Here is a 16414-nt window from a genome sequence, read left to right as displayed (position 1 = left end):
GATTAACAACTTTGTTGCCCAAACAATGGAGTCCCACCCCAGCCTCCTACTTCTCCATGCCTGTAATCTCTCCTTCCCCAGGTAATCTTTGTTTTACCACAGACAAGCAGCTGGGTTATAGGGGGCTGCAAAGCAGATTTTTGTGGATGACCTGTTGCTCTCCCATACTGCTGGCATTATAGGAATAAACACTCATATATGATTCAACCCTGTCTCTGCTGAAGTGGCTCAAGTAGTTACAGGCAGCCCAGACCCTTTGGTTGTCCTGTTACACTATCTCCCAGCCTTTTCCCATGATGTTCTATCTGTTTACACAGCTCTCCCACTCCACTCACCACCCAAACCTCTATCATTGTTCTGGGCCTCACCTACTGTGGTGAATTGAATGTCAGTAAAAAATTTTAACAAGGATAGGGTGAAGGATAGGTAACCAGGCATATCTCTAAGTTTCCCACTCCCAGACATCTGCGCGTCAATGTCCTGATTAGACCCTTGTAACTGTAAATCAAGGACGTTTGTGGTTTCTGTGTATAAAAGCTTGTTGAGCACAAAGCTCGGGGCTGCTGCAGGAAGAGAAAGCCTGTGGAAGTCACTGGCCAGTTCAATAAATCCTTGCTTGCTGTTTAAGACCTATTTGGAGTCGGTGGTCTTATTCTCGTGAATGTTGGTCCACAACATACTAATGGCACATGGGCAGGAAGCATCCTGTGAAGCCCCAGGACTTGCCAAGCACCTCTCCCTGGTATTTCCAAAGCACCTTGGCCTTAAGTGCCCGTCAGTAGATGAGTGGCTAAAAAAGCTGTTGTACATTTACACCATGGAATACTGTGCAGCAGTAAAAAAGAACAATCTCTTACCCTTTGAGATAGCATGGAGGGACTTGTAGAGTATCAGGCTAAGTGAAATAAGCCAGCCCATTTGTTTTATTCATTTTTTTTTAGTAGTTACCCAAGGCCTTACAATATGTGTTCTAACCTCTCACAGTCTATTGTAACCTGATATCATACTAGTTCATGTTTAGTTTGAGAGCCTTAGAATAGTATATGTTCATTTATTTCCCTCCTTCCTCTGTACAACTTTTGTTAAATATTTGGTGTATATTGTTACATTACCGACCATAATACCTTATTTTTCTTCTATTTTAAAGACATTACAGAAAAAAAGGAGTCCATTATATTTCCCCACAATTTTACCATTCCCTATGTTCTTCATTTATTCCTGTAGATCTGTCTTTCCCTCTGGTATTATTTCTCTTCAGCCTGAAGAACTTCCTTTATTATTTCATGTAGTGTGAATTTGCTGGCTATGAATTTTCTCCACTTTTGTTTATCTGAATATGTCTTTATTTTGTCTTCAGTTTTTAAGAATATTTTTACTAAATAAAGAATTTTTAGTTGAGAGTGTGTTGTTTTTTTTTATCTCTGTGAGCAATTGAAAGATATTATTCATAGTCTTTGCTTGGATTATTTCTGCTCAGAAGTCAGAAACTTTTCTTATGTTTGTTTTCCTGTAATGAGTATTTTTTTCCTCTGGATTCTTTAAAGATTTTCTTTTTATCTTTGATTTCCCTACAATTTGACTATGATGTGTTTGGTATAGTTTTCTTTGTATGTTCCTGTTTCAGCTTCGTTGAGGTTTTTTTTGCATCAGTGGGTGAGGATTTTCATTAAACTTCAAAAAATGCAGCCATCATTTTTTAAAAGTAGTTTTTCTGCCCCTTCTTTCTCTCTTCTTATTTTCACACTCAAATCACACATATGCCTTTCTTTTTTTTCTTTCTTTTTTTTTCAGGATTGTTAACTTTATTTATTTATTTTTTTAAATTTCTTTATTGGTTAAGGTATTACAAATGTGTCCTCATCACCCCATTAACCCCCAACCTTTCCACCCCCCCCCCCCCACACACACACACACACTCATTTTCTCATCCCCTTGTTGTCCATGTCCATTGGTTTGGCTTATATGCATGCATATAAGTCCTTTGGTTGATCTCTTCCCCTTACCCTCCCCCTCCCCTACTTTCCCTCTGGGGAATGATAGTCTGATTGCTGTTTCTGTCTTTGGATGTGTCCCTGTTAATCAGTCTATGTAGTTCTCTATATTCCACAAATGAGTGAGATCATGTGGTATTTATCTTTCTCTGACTGGCTAATTTCACTTAGCAAAATGCTCTCCAGTTCCATCCATTCTGTTGCAAATGGCAAGAGTTCCTTCTTTTTTACTGCAGCGTAGTATTCCATTGTGTAGATATACCACTGTTTTCTAATCCACTCATCTGCTGATGGGCACTTAGGCAGTTTCCAAATCTTAGCTATGGTGAATTATGCTGCTATGAACATAGGGGTGCATATATCCTTTCTGATTGGTGTTTCTGGTTTCTTGGGATATATTCCTAGAAGTGGGATCACTGGGTCATATGGGAGTTCTATTTTTAGTTTTTTGAGGAAACTCCATACTGTTTTCCACAGTGGCTGCACCAGTCTGCATTCCCACCAGCAGTGCAGAAGGGTTCCTTTTTCTCCACATCCTCTCCAACACTTGTTGTTTGATGATTTGTTGATGATAGCCATTCTGACAGGTGTGAGGTGATACCGCATAGTCGTTTTGATTTGCATCTCTCCTATAATTAGTGACTTTGAGCATGTTTTCATATGTCTTTCGGCCTTCTGTATGTCCTCTTTCTATTTAGGTCCATTGACCATTTTTTAATTGGATTGTTTATCTTCCTTTTGTTAAGTTGCATGAGTTCCCTGTATATGTTGGAGATTAAACCCTTGTCAATGATATCATTGGCAAATATGTTCTCCCATGCTGTGGGTTTTCTTGTTGTTTTGCTGATGGTTTCCTTTGCTGTGCAAAAGCTTTTTATTTTGATGTAGTCCCATTTGTATATTTTCTCTTTAGTTTCCATTGCCCTAGGAGCAGTATCAGAGAAGAAATTCCTTCGGCATATGTTTGCGATTTCGCTGCCTGTGTAATCCTCTAGTATTTTTATGGTTTCCCGTCTTATGTTTATGTCCTTTATCCATTTTGAGTTTATTTTTGTGAATGGGGTCAGTTGGTGGTCTATTTTCATCTTTTTGCATGTATCTGTCCAATATTCCCAACACCATTTATTGAAGAGACTGTCTTGACTCCACTGTATGCTCTGGCCTCTTTTGTCGAATATTAATTGGGTATAGTGGTTTGGGTCGATTTCTGGGCTCTCTATTCTATTCCATTGATCTATATGTCTGTTCTTGTGCCAGTACCAAGGTGTTTTAAGAACAGTGGCTTTGTAATACAGCTTGATATCTGGTATTGAGATCCCTCCTACTTTGTTCTTCTTTCTCAGGATTGCTATAGCTATTCGAGGTCTTTTTTTATTCTAGATGAAATTTTGAAATGTTCATTCTAGATCTGTGAAATATGCTGTTGGTAATTTAATGGGGATTGCACTGAATCTATAGATTGCTTTGGGTAGTATGGACATTTTGAAGATGTTGATTCTACCAATCCATGAACATGGTATGTTCTTCCATCTGTTTATGTCTTCCTCTATATCTTTTTTCAACGTCCTGTAGTTTTTCACACATAAGTCTTTCACCTCCTTAGTTAAGTTTATTCCTAGGTAGCTTAATTTTTTGGTGCGATGGTAAATGGGATTGCTTTTTTAGTCTCCTATTCTGTAAGTTCACTATTGGTGTAAAGAAATGCCTTAGATTTCTTGGCATTAATTTTGTATCCTGCTACATTGCCGAATTCATTTATTAAGTCTAATAATTTTTTGATGGAGTCTTTAGGGTTTTCTATGTACAATATCATGTCATCTGCAAATAAGGACAGTTTTACTTCTTCGTTTCCAATTTGGATGCCTTTAATTTCTTCTTCTTGCCTGATCACAATGGCTAGTACTTCCAGTACTATGTTGAACAGGAGTGGTGAGAGGGGGCATCCTTGTCTTGTTCCTGTTCTTAGGGGAAATGGTTTTAGTTTTTGCCCATTGATTATGATGTTGGCTGTGGGTTTGTCATATATGGCTTTTATTATGTTGAGGTATGATCCTTCTATTCCTACCTTGCTGAGAGCTTTTATCAAAAATGGGTGTTGGATTTTGTCAAATGCTTTTCCTGCGTCAATTGATATGACCATGTGATTTTTGTCTGTCAGTTTGTTTATGTGATGTATCACGTTTATTGATTTGCGGATATTGTACCATCCTTGCATCCCTGGGATAAATCCTACTTGGTCATGGTGTATGATCTTTCTGATGTATTGCTGGATCCAATTTGCTAGAATTTTGTTGAGTATTTTGGCATCTATGTTCATGAGGGATATTGGCCTGTAATTCTCTTTCATTGTGTTGTCTCTATCTGGTTTTGGTATTAGGGTGATGCTGGCTTCATAGAATGAGCTGGGAAGTGTTCCTTTCTCTTGAATTTTTTGGAATAGTCTGAGGTGGATAGGTTTTAGTTCTTCCTTGAATGTTTGGTAAAACTCCCCTGTGAAGCTGTCTGGCCTGGGCCTTTTGTTTGCTGGGAGCTTTTTGATGACTGCTTCAATTTCTACCATAGTTATTGGCCTATTGAGATTTTTAGAATCTTCCAGATTGAGTTTTGGAAGATTGTATTTTTCTAGGAATGTGTCCATTTGCTCCAGGTTGTCTATTTTATTAGAGTAGAGTTGTTCACAGTATTTTTTAACAATTATTTGAATTTCTGTTGGGTCTGTTGTTATTTCGCCTCTTTCATTTCTGACTTTGTTTATTTGAGTCTTCTCTCTTTGCTTCTTGGTGAGCCTGGCTAGAGGTTTATCAATCTTGTTTATCCTTTCAAAGAACCAGCTCTTGGTTTCATTGATCTTTTGTATTGTTTTTTGATCTTTATGTCATTTATTTCTGTTCTGATCTTTATTATCTCCTTTCTGCTCACTCTGGGCTTTTCTTGTTGCTCTCTTTCAATTCTTTGAGTTGTAGAGTTAGATGATTTACTATCATTTTTTCTTGTTGTTTGTTTTTTTTGAGATAGGCCTGTAGTGCTATAAACTTCCCTCTCAGGACTGCTTTCATTGTGTCCCATAGATTTTGAATTGTTATGTTTTTGTTGTCATTAGTTTCCACGGTGTTTTTAATTTCTTCTTTGATCTCATTGGTAACCCAATCATTATTTAATAGCATGGTATTCAGCTTCCAAGTGTTTGAGTATTTTGGATTGTTTTTATTGTAGTTTATTTCTAATATTATGCCATTGTGGTCTGAGAAGATGCCCAGTGTGATTTCAATTTTCTTCAATTTGGGGAGACTTTGCTTGTGACGCAATATGTGGTCTATTTTTGAAAATGTCCTATGTGTACTTGAGTAGAACGTACATTCCGTGGCTTTGTGGTGAAATGTTCTGAAGATGTCAATTAAGTCCATCTGATCTAGTGAGTCATTTAGGATTGCTGTGTCTTTGCTGATATTTTTTTGGTAAAGGATTTATCCAGTAATGTCAGTGGTGTGTTTAAGTCCCCTACTATGATTGTGTAGTTGTTGATCTCTCCCTTGTTGTCTTCCAGGAGGTTTTTTATGTATTTGGTGCTCATGCATTGGGTGCATATATGTTTATCAGGGTTATATCCTCTTGTTGTATTGGCCCTTTTAGTATTATGAAGTGTCCTTTCTTATCTCTTGTTATGGCCTTCACTTTAAGGTCTGTTTTGTCAGATATCAGTATTGCTATCCCAGCTCTTTTTTTTCATTTCCATTTGCCTGTAAAACATTTTGAGTCTGTGTGAGTCCCTTGTTCTGAGCCGGGTCTCTTGTAGACAGCATATATATGGGTCAAGTCTTTTTATCCATTCAGCCACTCAATGTCTTTTGATTGGAGCAGTTAGTCCATTTACATTTAAAGTTATTATTGAAAGGTACTTGCTTGTAGTCATTTCTGTTATTGTGTCTGTGTTCTTCCTTACCTTTATATTTCTTCTTTCACAGCATTCCCTTTAGCATTTCTTGCATTGCTGGATTAGTCATGGTAAACTCCCTTAGCCTTATTTTTTTTCTGCAAAGCTCCTGATTTCCCCTTCAATTTTGATTGATAGTCTTGCTGGATGAAGTATTCTTTGATTCAGTCCTTTGCTTTGCAACACTTGTATACCTCCTTCCATTCCCTTCCAGCTTGATGTGTTTCTGTTGACAAATTATTTGATAATCTGATGGGGGATCCTTTGTAGATAACTCTGTCCCTCTCTTGCAGCCTTTAAGATTCTCTCTTTGTCGTGTACATATGCCATCATTATTATGACATGTCTTGGTGTGGGTCTTTTGGGGCTCATCTTGCTTGGGACTCTCTGTACTTGTGTAACTTTTTTCTTCCCCATATCTGGGAAGTTTTCTGTCATTATTTCTTCAACTAGATTTTCTAATCCTTCCTGCTCTTCTTGCCCTTCTGGCAGTCCTATTATGTGTATGTTACTTCGTTTCATGTTGTCCCCAAACTCCCTGATGCTCTCCTCCTGGTTTTTAATTTTTTTCTCCAGTTGCTGTTCAGATTGAGCTTGTTTTTCTCTACCTTATCTTCTAACTCACTAATTCGGTCCTCTGCTTCTTCTAGTCTACTTTTGAAACCTTCCATGGTGTTTTTTGATTGTAGCTATATCACTTTTCATTTCTTTGAGATTCTTACATAGGTTGTTGATTTTCCCATCCATCCGGTGAATGAATTGTACAACCATTAAACCATTACTCTGAATTCTTTTTCTGTCATGTTGCATGCTTCAATTTCATTATTTTCTTTCTTGGCGACTCCTCATTTTCATTCCTCTGGGGGTTGTGTCGTCTCCCCATTCTGACTATCTCCAGAAGGTTCAAATGTCAAGTTGTGTGGGCTTAGGCCATTTGCAATGGGAGCTTCGCACCACCCTAGTGTCACTGAAGATCTCTGACACTAAGATGTATGGTTGTTGTGGGTTGGTGGCAACCAGGCTCTCTCAGTGTTAGCTTTACCAGTGCTCAATGTGCCTTGTGTGCGCAGTTACAATCAAGGACCCCATGTGCACTGTGCTGAAACAGAGACCCCCCTGGAGTGTGTTGAAAATCAGAGCCCCCTAGCATGCGCCAGGAGTCAAAGTTCCCCAAGAAGTCAGTATCAGAGTCTCTGTTGCTTCACGTGGCCTCACATTGAGAATCAGGGTCCCTGTGTGCACATGCACCAAGAATTGGAGTCACTGGCTCTTTGTGTGAATGCACAGGGGATCTGGGATCCCAGGCGCAGGTGATAAGAAACACAGTCAGGTCACTGGTGCTTAGTGCTGCCTCCTGCCAGGAGAATCAGGGTCCGGGGCCCGTGCTGTGGGGAACAAGTTCCCAGTATTCACACATTAGCTCCCAGGCTAAGGTTTCTGTAGTCTGTGCTGAGCGGGACAGGTTGCCGGTGTTCACGCACTTTTAGTCTATGTTTTCTGTAGTAGCACTGAGGCTAGGTCAAGGGGTCATCTATCAGTTACTATGGCGCTGCCCGCGAGCCTGTGGGGAGGGGTTGGGCTCTGTTGCTCACAGGGATCTGCTGCAGGGGTGTCTGGATTCTTGGTGTCTGTGGGTCTGTAGCTGTGGTCACAGGTCTCTGTCCCCAGTCGCTGCAGTGTCCTGGTTTGCGTCTGAGACCAGACTGGGTGGTTCTGAGGCCAGGATTCTAGTCTCAAGCAGCTCTGTTTCTTAAGATGGCATGGTCTCTGTTCTGTGCCTGTGCTGGCTGCCCAGGAGTGTCCGTGCTGGGAGCAGGGCTCCGCCGTCTAAGACTGCCCGGTTTAGCAGCCCCTTAGAAGACCTGCAGAATCTAACTGTCCCTAGCTCATACACACACACACACACCACACACATCCACACACTCCTCTATCACTCCCTCGTGCTCTCACACTCTCTCCCTCCCTACCTTACTGCTGGTCGCCATCTTCAAGAATCCCCTCATATGCCTTTCTTGACACATTTGATTATGCATTGTGGAGAATAGGTATTTATTTTTGGCTAAAGTAGGAGCTTTTGGAAAGGTCAGTATCTTGTCTTATTTTTCTATATTCTCATAATATTACATAACATATACATGGAAAAGGCTCAAAACGTGTTTGAGGAGTTAATTAAACCAGTGGTGTAATAACTATTTAGTGACTCCTTACCATGTACACCTAGACTTTTAGGTACTTTCATGTGAATTACTCATTCCTACCTCACAATAATCTTGAGAGAAAGAGAATATATACCCTACTTATATGGAGGAGTTAAACTCTAGCTCAATGTTCAACAAGATTGCTCAAGTTTACAGGCTTCACACAACCTGGGAGCTGCGTTAAACCAGCACGGAAGCCGCTTCTTTGTGATTAATGGAGAAAGTGCACAGCATTGTCCTATAGTACTCGATTCTGCCTCTCATCCTGTATCATCATTCATTAATGAGGGGAAAATAAATTGTGGGTAACACCAGGAATTGAGGAAGCAGATGGCAAAATGGCCTTATCTGAATGGAACTGGGCATGCCCAGCAGGGATGTGCTCCAACTGAGATGGGCAGAGAGAGGGCGAGGCTGGGGGCAGGTGCCCCATTTGCACCTACTCATGCAGTTTAAGAGGATGGCAACAACCAGCCATTCCAGTGATACTAGGAAGCTTGTTAGCTGCTGTTTCTTATCTATTTTGGTCTCTGCAAAATTGATCAATTTTAGCCTCCACCGGGAGTGACTTGTAAGGGCTTAGAAAGAAAGAACATTGCATATGAATTCTCAGGGAAAGCACTTCCGGGCACACCATCAAGGTAAACAGGAGCAGAATTTTGAGTGTATTTTCTCTTCTGTGTGTCTTGTGATCCTGGTAATTTTTGCTGTGGAAAGGGGTTACCTTTTGCCTTAAGAAGAAAATGATGATTAATTATTTCTGTCTATTTCATGCTACTATTGATCTGTCTAAAATCTATCTTTATTTATATCCAAGTACCTTCTGTTTATTTATTGATCTATTTATCTATCTGACATCTATCTCTGTTTACTGCTTTTAAATTTTCTTCTGCTTTGTCAAAAGACTTTACTATCCCCATTCCAATTTATGGCATTTAAAAAATATATCTTGTTAGGGCATATTTTGGACATTGTTAACGTAATTTCAGGTATTGAGGGAAAGTGAGAAATCTGCTGAAGTACTTAGGAGAAGCTAAAAAGACTATTAACAACCCAAGTCCATAAAAGATATCTGTTCCAGTCATGCTGGTGATTTTTTATTAGTCCTTCAAATCTGTTACAAAGATCTCTAGAGCAAGACAAATGTTCTAGTAGAGTGCAATTTCCAATTTCTTAGCTAACCTGATTTTGTTGATTCATACATATTCATGATTCAGTGCTCTTTCTGAATACAAGGAAAAAAAAGGAGTAAGAAAAATTCTTTGGGGCTCTACTTCCTTTTCATATTATTTATATTCCTTGAAATGCCCTTGAAATTACATTTGCTAAGGGAAGCTAAACAAATAATTGCATACTAAAAGGGAAATGAGACCAGCAAGCTAGATAATTTGTAACATCAAATATCCTTTTTCCACGGTTAACATTTTCTCTGAGAGGAATCAGGAGGAGTAAACAGACCAATGTATCTTAAATGCAATAACTGGTAGCAGTGCCAAATGCATGAAGTGAAAATACCTCAGGATATACTTTCACAGCTCTGCCTCATCAGAGCTGAATACAATATGCTGTCCCAGTAATGGGAGTCACGCTTGTCATATTCCCCCTGATCTCTAAGGCAGGAAGCCAATGCGACACTAATGCAACTTGCTTCTCTCCCTGGCCATCAACATTCTCGTGTTGGTTTTGTTATTGTTGTTTGTGTGTGTGTGTGTGGTTTGTTATCAGGGTCTATTGCATACTTTGAAAAGTTTCCTCTGAAAACAAACGTGACAGTACTCTGAGGCCAGTGAAATGAGACTGGCATCATCACTTAGATGGAAATCAATCATGACCACAAATGGAAAGAATAGTAATGTTTCAGATATTATTTGGGATTTGCAGCATCATTCTCAGTGGGGAGGCAGAAGGACCATGTGGGGCTGACATTTAACTTCTCTGATGTGACACTCAATGTTTCCAACTCCAACATCTGGAGAGTTTGCATGTGAAACCCAGGTCTCATTGACTCCGCACTATGAAGTATCTTAGAAATGGAGTATCATCATTTAAATTAGCAGGTTTGAATTTGGGAAGAGCTCGATGCCCAATCTCACTGAGGTCAATGGACTTTATGTTTCTGTTTCCACATAGATTTCTCCTTTTACATAAGAAGTAGCTATATGTTAACACTCTAACTTCATGGTATGGTGGGGTTCTGAGGGCTAAAAGAACATTAAGGAGGGAGTTAGTCTACTTATTGGAATTAAGCTTCTGGTCCTAGATTCCTACGCTGATCACCTAAATAGAAGAGAGTTGAAGGTGAGAGAGAGATGGAAGGAACTGGGTAGAGAGAGGAGAGGTGTGAGAGTAAAGACTGTTAGGCTACCTGTCTTTCAGGCCCAAGTCATTTTTTTTTTTAATATTTTTTATTGATTAAAATATTACATATGTGTACCCTCTACCCCCCCTCTCCCCGCTCACCCCCTCACCCCCCCCGTTGTCCGTGTCCATTGGTTAGGCCTATATGCTTGCATATAAGTCCTTTGGTTGATCTTTCCCCCTTGCCCCCACCCTCCCCTACCTTCCCTCCAAGGCCTGACAGTCCAATCAATGCCTCTCCGTCTCTGGATCAGTCCTTGTTCATCAGTTTATGTTGTTCATTATATTCCACAAATAAGTGAGATCTTGTGGTATTTATCCGCTCTCCAGTTCCATCCATGCTGTGGCAAATGGTAAGAGTTCCTTTTTCTTCTTCCTCTTCTTAAAGAATACCTTTCAGCTTTTCATATAATGCTGGTTTGGTGGTGATGAACTCCTTTAGCTTATTCTTATCCGTGAAGCTCTTTATCTGACCTTCCATTCTGAATGATAGCTTTGCTGGATAAAGTAATCTTGGTTGCAGGTTCTTGCTATTCATCTCTTTGAATATTTCTTGCCACTCTCTTCTGGCCTGCATGGTTTCTGTTGAGAAATCAGCTGACAGTCGGATGGGTACTCCCTTGTAGGTAACTGACTGTCTTTCTCTTGCTGCTTTTAAGATTCTCTCTTTATCTTTTGCTCTTGGCATTTTAATTATGATGTGTCTTGGTGTGGTCCTCTTTGGATTCCTTTTGTTTGGGGTTCTCTGCGCTTCCTGGACTTGTAAGTCCATTTCTTTCACCAGGTGGGGGAAGTTTTCTGTCATTATTTCTTCAAAAAGGTTTTCAATATCTTGCCCTCTCTCTCCTTCTGGTACCCCTATAATTCTGATGTTGGTACGCTTGAAGTTGTCCCAGAGGTTCCTTACACTATCTTCATATTTTTTGAATCTCTTTTCTTTTTTCTTTTTCGGTTGGGTATTTTTTGTTTCTTTGCATTTCAAATCTTTGACTTGATTCTTGGGATCCTCTTGTCTGCTGTTGGATCTCTGTAAAGTATTCTTTATTTCAGTCAGTGTATGCATAATTTCTAATTGGTCCTTTTTCATGACCTCCATGGTCTCACCATACTCCTTGAGGGATTCATTAAATTTATCGGCGGTTTCCATAAAATTCTTGACAAACCTTATAAACGTGGCCTTGAACTCTATATCCAGTCGTCTGGCCTCCTCCGTTTCTGCCAATTGTGACCTGTTTCTTTGTCTCCGCATTTTGGCTGCTTCCCTGTGTTGATAGAGTGGCCTGCGCGCCAGGTGTCCTGTAGGGCCCAGTGGCTCAGCCTCCCCAGTTACCCGGGGTGGACACTCTTGGTGCACTCTTGGTGCCTCGCTTGTTGTAGGATCACTGGGAGGAATTGACCTCCAGGCCAATTGGCTGTGGGAAGCAGCTGTGTCTGAAGTGGGAGAATGGTCCCCCTCTGACCACTGGGTACAGTGGCTCCTGGATCTAAGGAGGTGCTAATTCAGCCCCTGCCTGAGGCCACACAGCAGGAACTACGAAGAGGCTCAGCTGTGAAGCAATGCAAGCCACTGCGGGGCCTTGGGCCTTCTCTTGGAAGTTCCGGGTCTGGCTGGCCCGGCTGCAGTTAGGTAATTATCAGGTTGCAAAGTTCTGGGGCATTCACATGCAAAAGCCTCTGCCACAGCCCGGGTGGGGCGGGGTCTCAGGGAGGCAAAAGGCCGGAGAAAGAAGCTATGGCTGATTCTCCACGCCCTGAGTCGCGCGTCTCAGTGTCCCGGCAATGGCTGCAAGCACCTCCGAGGGAAATCTGCCCCCAAGTTCGCCCGCTGCCGCCTGAGAGAGCAGCCTCTCCCCGTATGAGACCTGGGTCCCCAGAGACTTCCCAGAACCGGAGATCAGAGCAGTCGGGAGCTTGTGATTCAAAAAGACAGCCGCGTCCTCAGGTGCCACCCCCTTTCCGCATGCGCGAGCCGCCGCGTACCTCTGCACTCAGCCTCCGCAGCTCCTCTGGCTCTCAGCGTGCTTTTCTTTTCTTCTAGTTGTAGAAATTACACTCAGCCAGCCTTCCTGTTGTTTTGGACGATGTTTGCTCCATCCTTTGGGCTAATTTTCAATTGTTGTGGGAGGCGACTATTTCCCGGTGTTTATCTATGCCGCCATCTTAGTTTCTCCCCAAGTCATTTTTAATAAGGTCTGGGAACTCACCAGCTTTACCCTCCTTTAGTTACTTCCATCACCCACTGTTGTGTGGTATACACTTTCTTCCCCACACCACACCTCTGGTTGATCATTCTCATACTCACCTCCACAAACCCATTACCCACTATCCCCAGCTACTCTTTCCGTTCGTGTTGTCAGAGACAAGCTCACACACTCCCTACATTTTAAGGGCTCTACTGCAGTTTTCTGCTGAAAATCATGGATGTAACATGGCTATAATAGAGGTAGGAGCCCAAGAGGGATTTAAAGGACCAAGGGGCAAGGGGAACAGAGGAAGAGGATTTATAGAAAAGAGGTAAGACCTTCAGGGAAATTAGCTCCCACCACCCCTGCTGAGCTGGAAAGGTTCCTTCCATGGAACCACAGGAAAGTTGAGAGGTTTGCATAAGAGCACTTTGTGAAGACATCCGAATGAATGAGCGCAGGGTTGGTCCAGCATACACAGAAACTGAGCTCTCATCACTGAGAGGCACACATCTCCAAGTTCGTCCTGTGAGTGAGGTGAATAGGTTTGCAGAATAATCTCTCCCAGGAATTCTCACAATAAGCACCCTATGCAACTGGTGTGAACATCTGTCATTAAAGTTCTTGGTACATCCTTGTAATAAGGGTGAAGTCAGTAGTGAAGAATTTGGACTCCAGCCTTCCTGCCTGCATTTGAACCTGGCTCTGCCATAGGATCCCTGTGACCATAGTACACGTGTCCTCATCGAAAAATCAGACTAACGGTGGTACGCAGGCTTAAATGAATATATCTATCACTTAAAGGGAACACCACACAGGCATTTGCTGCTATTATCACTCTTAAAGCTGTTACCTAGTTTCTGGGGAAGGGATGGCTGTCTCCACTTGAACTTGCCTGTTCTTTTCCTTTCATATGCAGGTCAGGCCAGCTACGGTGGCAGGACTTTTGCCATGATCCTGGCTTGGGTTTCAAAATGTTCTTGGTTACCCCAATCTATGTTGAGTTTTCTTTTCTTTCTTTTGGTTTTTGTTTTATTTCCTTCAGTGATTTATTTGGATGTTTCCAGAAGGCTCTGATAAAGCCCAAGTGTATAAGATAATTTGCACAAATGAGGTGGTAATGAAAGGGGAGCAAAAGGCTGCAGATCCCTTACAGGCTCTTACAATGGTGGGCCTTGGCCTGTGGTTCCTCTGTCTGTCTAGGACACTGATTGGAAGCCCCAGGGAGCTGCTGCTCGCCACTTTTATTTTGGGAAGTAAAGTGCATGAGCCCCCTATACCCATCAAACACAGGCTGTGGGAAAGGCTGGTGAGGCTGTGCCTTCATTCAGGCCCCTCTTCCTGCTGTGGATCTTAAAGGCCATTGAGGCAGAGCAGTCTCAATGGGTATCCCATTGGCACTCTGCCTCCGGCAGGAGAGCTTGCTGTGAGACTATGCCACAGAAATGCTGGGAGAATTGGTTAATTATTTAAAGGAAAAAGTAAAATAACTGGCATAGTGCCTGATACAAAATACAGCGCCTAGTAAATGATCATTCTTTCAGGTATTGTGTTACACAGAAAAAGGATCATTTTGGGGCATTGTCTCAAAAGACTAATGAGACTGTAGCACATGTAAATTATCAAACAGTGTCTCTCACTTGGTAGGCAGTCAATATTTACCTGTTCAAAATGCCTCTTCCTTTGCCCAAAATCAAATGACTATGTCAGGGCAGAGCTGAGTAGCTGGGTCTCTAGGTATCCAATTAAGTGATCTTTACACATGTTGTTTCCTTTCTAGAAACTTAAATTTCAGGATTTCAAAATCACTTGTGAAAAAATAACTACTTTTAAGCTGGAGAGAGATTTTTAAAGAAAGAGTATATATTTTGTTCAAATGTATTATAAATCAGAGAGGCATTGATTGGATTTAACTGTATTCAACAGATACGTGATGGTTGCATGTAAATTATTTGTGGGAAACCAAAACTACATTTCAGTCCCTGCTTTCAAAGAATTTACAATCTATTTGGGGAATTAATGCATATCTGAAAAATCCCATGGGTTTATTTTCAGAATAATGTGATTTTATAAGTAAATGTGCTTTGTAAATGCAAAATCAAAAGCAAAGTATTTATACATGAAATATTAAATCAATTTATAAAATTTATACTCATAGATATTTCTAAATACTATTAACCCAAGTTAATTTACTAATTATTTCTTCAATTATATCTAATCTGCTTTTTAAAAAAGCTTAGCACGTTTATTTAATGAAAGCACTATTGACCACACCACGCTTTTATTTTAAAAAATTGCCACAATAAGCATGTCTATGATAGTTTTTTTTAATTTTGTTTTGTTTTTTGCTTCTCTTAATTTGATTCCTCATAATAAATTCCAAACCTCTTAGGAGTTAAATGGAACTATGTGGCTAATTCTTCCAATGGGATGTGAGCAGAAGAGATAGTTACCATTGTTTGCCCAGATCTTTACGACAATGGGAGTGCTTTATTCATACTCTTCTCTCTGCTTACTCGTTGGAGATAAAGATGTGGCACAGGTCCTGCTCCAACCACACAGGAAATATCAGTGTTTTGGAAGATGGCAGAGCAAGGAATTGGAAAGAACCTGGGTGAACCTGAATGGCACACCTTGGACTCTTAGGTGAGAGCACACAAAATGCTTAAGTATATATATATATATATATATAATTTTAGAGAGGAAGGGAGAGGGAGAGAGGGAGAGATAGAAACATGATGAGAGAGAGAATCATTGATCAGCTGCCTCTTGCATGCCCCCTCCTGGGGGTTGAGCCTGCAACCCAGGCATATGCCCTTGACTGGAATCAAGCTCAGGACCCTTCAGTCCACAGGCCACCACTTTATCCACTGAGCCAAACCAGCTAGGGCAAATGCTTTGTTTTTAAGTTGTGATGTTGTTGACTCTGTTATAGCAGTCTACCGTTACTCTGTCTTTTGTTGTAGAGAAGTCAATATTTTAAATTAACAAACCATTTATGACTTTCCTCATTGCTTTTATGTAGATATTTTGTTCTCAATCCAAGATCTTATAAGTATTAATTATTTTTCCTAGCTTATTGTGGTATAATTTAAAAAAGTGTAGTCCTTGAATCCATTTGGAATTGGTTTTGATGCAACTTGAGGTAAAATTGAACATAGTTAAAAAAAATCATGCACTAGTTTCAGCACCAATGATTAAATAATCTCTCTTTTCTCCACTGTCTCATGGTTTTATTTTACTACATGCTTATACAGATTGCTATTTTTGAAATATCTATTCTAGTTCATGTATTCCTTTTAATCATTGTGAAAATAATATAATATTTTAATTATTATAATTCTATAGTATAACAGTAGAGTCAGTATTTTTTCTTTGAACTTGTTTTTCAAAATTTTCTGTGCTGTTTTCCTTACACATGTTCTTTATTTTTTTTTAATTAAATCTTTATTGTTCAGATTATTACATTTGTTCCTCTTTTTTTCCCCCCATAACTCCCCTCCTCCCAGTTCCCGCCCCACCCTCCGCCCTCACTCCCCACCCACTGTCCTCATCCATAGGTGCATGATTTTTGTCCAGTCTCTTCCCGCATCTCCCACACCCCTTTCCCCCCCAAGAATAGTCAGTCCATTCCCTTTCTATGTCCCTGATTCTATTATAATCACCAGTTCATTCTGTTCATCAGATTATTTATTCACTTGATTCTTAGATTCACTTGTTGATAGATGCATATTTGTTGTTCATAATTTGTAT

Source organism: Myotis nattereri (genome assembly GCF_964212035.1).
Source record: "Myotis nattereri genome assembly, chromosome: 3".
NCBI lineage: Eukaryota > Metazoa > Chordata > Mammalia > Chiroptera > Vespertilionidae > Myotis > Myotis nattereri.
The sequence above is the reverse complement of the archived record's forward strand: the minus strand, read 5'-3'. Positions refer to the sequence as shown.